This window comes from Triticum dicoccoides, chromosome 1A (genome assembly GCF_002162155.2).
Source record: "Triticum dicoccoides isolate Atlit2015 ecotype Zavitan chromosome 1A, WEW_v2.0, whole genome shotgun sequence".
Classification (NCBI taxonomy): Eukaryota; Viridiplantae; Streptophyta; class Magnoliopsida; order Poales; family Poaceae; genus Triticum; species Triticum dicoccoides.
Window position 1 is genome coordinate 25,654,837 of NC_041380.1, and position 4,820 is coordinate 25,659,656.

At 43.1% G+C, this 4,820-nt stretch overlaps 1 pseudogene; it reads left to right on the forward strand.

The window, feature by feature from the left end:
- The first annotated feature begins 3,579 nt into the window (after positions 1 to 3,579).
- On the forward strand, positions 3,580 to 4,479 carry LOC119350335 (annotated as a pseudogene).
- Positions 4,480 to 4,820: the final 341 nt, after the last annotated feature.

Here is a 4,820-nt window from a genome sequence, read left to right on the forward strand (position 1 = left end):
TTGGGAGTAATTTTGATAATGTACCGCCAGAAGCAATAGCCCCTTTACTATTAGTAGCAAAAGCGCCCGTGCGTAGCGACGGGATAAAAAGATACCACATACCCGTAACCCAATAGGTCCATGTTCTTTATTTCAACATGACATCCCATCTTGTTGCCATTTATCCATCATCGCATTCTCGCATACGATGATCGTAGTGCTTACAACACCACAACGCGCTCTCTCGCGGCATAAGATGAGGTTTTTCTATTGCTACATTTATTTCATCTTCAATTTGTTTGTGCGCTACTGATTAAGGTTGCACTCCAAATAACATTTTAAAATGGTTAAGAGGTAAAAATAAAATTATATGCGGATTCTAGATATTTTTTAAATCAAATTTCATATATAACATGTTAAAATTGAAGTTATGGTCTAGAAGATATGGATATTTTTAAAAAAATTGTTCTATGTAGAATGCGGGTTAATTAGCATAAAAGGCATGCTGCTTTCTGTAAAAATGCAAAAAATGATTTAATTTCTCATTTAAAACTGAACTATGGGTTGATTACCTGAAAGTGTAGAGGGTTTTGTGTAAAATCCGAAAAACGTTCTATTCTCTTACTTAAAATAGGACTGCGGGTTGAATATCAAAAAAAAACATAGGGACTTCTTTGTAAAATGCCGATGATGTACGACCACAAAACAGGAGATGCTTTTATTATTAGTAGTCAATGTGTACGCGCAATGCACGTTAATTTGGAAGTATATCAAGTGCATGCGAATATTAAGCAGGATATTATTTGCGTGTTATTATGTGATTAGCACTATTTTTGATATGAAATTAACTGCACGCTAAACGTGTTGAGCGCTCGACATTGAAACAGCTTAGGTCGTTGGATTGACATGATTTGATGGCCGAGATTAATTGGATCTGTCCCTTTGGATCTTTTTATATTGATATATAGATGTAAAGATTATATATAAATTGCCAATCTAGGTAGTACTATTATGCCTCGACACAAGATCCTCTCTCAACTACACGGTGCTCGTGGAGCACCTGTATCTCAGCCTATACATCCTACATAGTCAGTTTCTTTTCCTGTTAACTCTCATTCCTATCAGACTACTAGCTTCAATTATCCTCATCTGATTTGTATTCTGCTATTTATAGCCCCTTCTATGTAAGACCCCCACACATTATGCAGGACGGGATCAGTCTGGTGCCTTTTGTAACTGGTTAACCTCCGTAAATGCCACTGAACTTTGTCTCCCTGAATGCTCTGTTGCAGGAGTGTGCTCTTTCAAGTGAGTTAATTGCAAAAAACAACCACATTTGTGACTAGGTTTGCAAAAAACAACCACATGTTATGATGCATTCACTTAATGCTGGTGTCAATCTTGCTTGATGTACTTAAATTCAAGGTAGGAACAATAATAGCGAAAGTGCTATTGTGAACCCGAGCTCACAAGATCTCGGATGAACAGTAAAATCCAAAAAAATAGTAAACAAAATCTGAACATTTTTTGCAAGAAACATTTATGTTTTTTTCCTACACGCGTGCAAGTTTTCATGATGAAATAATATTCGTAAAGGTGTGGGAAAAAATTATGTGTTCACGAGGGCCTAACTTTTTTTCAAAACGGAGGCAAAAGATTTGCCTCATCGATTAATTAAGAAGAAAAGAATTGCCCAGTTAATTTTCGGAAAACCGGGCAAAAACCGTTACAAACAACCCAAAGGCGTACTACTCACACAACAAGAAACACCGTGACCGCACATGTGGCCCTCCCAATGCACCACAACCGCAACCCTCATACACTTGTACAACACAACGGAGCTTCACACAAGAACACCGACACAATAAAAACGAAGCACTCTCCATCATGAAATCGCGGGCGCCTTCCAGATAACGCCGCCCTTCTTGCTTTTGTTTCTCTTTGCTTTCTCCCTATTGGGTTTCTTCTTGAGGAGGCATCCATTTGTGCTGCCAGATCCAGACTGATCAGCCACCCATTTATTAAGAAAGTCGTAGAACTCATTGTACTTCTTGATGTAATTGTCGTCAACCAAGGGGCTCCTAGGGGCAGACACCAACAAACCATCCGCATCGACATCGTTGACCCGAGGAAACCCCAACACGACATCCTCCACCACAAGAACCATCGACACAATGGACTTCGGCGCCTCCAGTTGCTCACATGACAGAGGCGAAACATGTCTCTCACACAAAGTCGCCGATGAGTCCACCTCCAACCGCTTCAACGACAGAGGTGAAGCAGGGCTCGAACATATATCCCGAAGCTCGGGCATGAGCCGCAGCACCGGAGCCGCAAGCACAGCGATGGACTCACCCACAGCGGTAGGCAACACAACTGACGGTGCAGACATCGATGATGAATTGTCCCGAACACGAGGGGAGAAACAACCATAGGGCTCTGCCCCTCCGTCCTCCGTGGAGTCAACAATGGCCACACCAAGAGGCTGTGGCGTCTGCGTGGCCAGCAATGTAGTCGGCACAAGAGAGAGCCTACTCAAAGCAGCCTCCGCTCGCTCTAGAAAGCTCTCAATTCATGCCTGCCAACCTTGAAGCAACTCGGTCTGGTCAGCCAGAGCGGTTTGAAGCACCATATTGGATGGGGATGTCGGGCTAGCGGAAGTAGAAACCATAGACGCCCAAGATCCACGACGAATCGCAATGGAGGGGAGCATGGATTTCATTCGGCCCTCTCTTGGAGCACATGCTTAAGCACAATTATGCGCACATTAAGCACTAGGCGTTTTGCTATTGCCTAGAGCCTAGGTGTGCCTTTTGTTTACTATGGTTTAAACTCAAGACCAAACCATAGCTACCTTCCTAGTTCACCTGGGCTCTTCTTAGTTTAACTACACTCTTTGTAATGGACTCAACTGTATCCAACAAGGATAATTACTACTCCCTCCGTCTCACAATTTAAGAGCGTTTTGCAAGCTAAGAATTTTACGTAAATACGGATATGCATGTCTATGTGTGTGTGCGCGCACACACACATAGTGACGACTCTCGCGACTACTCATGCACATCATCGATGTCTCGTTCTCCCTGCACCCTCACAAACTTAGTACTGCCTCATTTTGTTCCTAGGGAGGGAGTACTTGAATTACTCCTTTTCTTACCTTTCCTATCTCTAGCATAATCTATCCAATGCCTTCACGGATGAGCCTATATCCTGCTGCCTTGTGCACCACGGCCATAACAGATCTGTTAGAATAAAAGCAACATATATATCGTAGAGACATCTGGACCTACCAGCTTAAACAAACAAATTGAAGTTATGAACTACTCTCAAATCCATGGCTGCTAACTTAAAGCACCAAATTGATGATACCGCTGCCTTGGAGGCTGTTTCAGGTGATATAAATGACATGTTAAGCAAGCAAATAAAAAAGGGGGTTGCTTATAGGCATCATGGGCATATATTCTGTACAGTATTGCACTCCTGTTTATTTATTGAATGAATATGAATGGAGCTGTGCAATATGTTTACATGGCATTTGGCCGGCCTTATTTATCTTGATACAGGTGGGCAGCAGCAGCATCTGAAGTGTCACTCAACTCTATGATTCTGCCTGCTGCTTTGTACTTTTGGCAGTTACCACATTTCATGGCCCTTGCATACTTATGCCGTGACGACTACGTTGCTGGAGGGTAACTCAATTATTAATTCCAACTGGTTATTACTAGATCTATCTAGTGTAGAAGTTACATCAAAATGTTACAGGCCTTTACATTGATTGACTTGTTGATTCAGGTACCGAATGCTCTCTTTTGCTGATCCTAGTGGTACAAGAACTGCATGGGTATCACTCAGGAATTGTCTCTACATGCTGCCATTGGGGTTACTTGCATACAACTGTAAGTAGTAATAATGCATATTGGTTCTCTAATTTCCATTACTTGTAATAAAATTGGTCAAACTTGGGATATGTAATCATGCATATTGGGTATAACTGTAAGTACCAATGATCATATAGGTTCTCTAATAATTTCCATTTGCTTCTACTTGTAACAAATAAACTTGGTCAAACTTGAGATGTTACTCATGGAACTAACAAATGGTTAATCTGTAGGGGGTCTAACATCTGGATGGTTCAGTTTTGAAGCATCACTTCTAATGACGGGCCTTACCATTGGAGCCTTATCATTTGTACTGGATCCTACTCACAAGAGTGCAAGAAGAATGTTCCATGGCAGCCTTTTGTATCTTCCTGCTTTAATGGCAGGACTTATATTGCATCGGCTGCCTAACCAATGAGACTAGCGAGATCGCTGGGGTTCTTTGTGTTGCTCAGCTGCGGGACGACGAAGAAAGGGCTAGAGAGAAATGGGAACAATATCGTGCTCATTCACGCGGTCACGCCCTCCAGTTGTCTATGCTTCTATAGCCCCATTCCCCTTCTTACCTATACCTGTGGGGTCAATAGCTCCTGTGCGACGTTTTTCATGCGAATTGGAATGAGTGCGACATTGTTGGAATGAATGGCTGTGATGCGACGTTTTAGAAGCAAACAATAGCTCCAATGCGACATGGCTCTGTTTAACCATGAAATGAAAAACATGAGGGGTTAGCGATTCGAGTTATGACACGCGGGACCTAGCAGTTACTCGCATGCGGTTGGGACCCATAACTTATCCACGCAAGCATGCCCGTGCTCATCAGCGTGCCCCGAGCAGAGCCAGCCACGAGCCCGAGCCAGCCCCCCCCCCCGCCCTCCATTGCTTGCCCTGCCCCTTTCCTTTCCCACCTTCTTCTTCCTTTGCTCCGGCAATGAAGCGCGCCGCCGGCGAGTGATGTCTAGC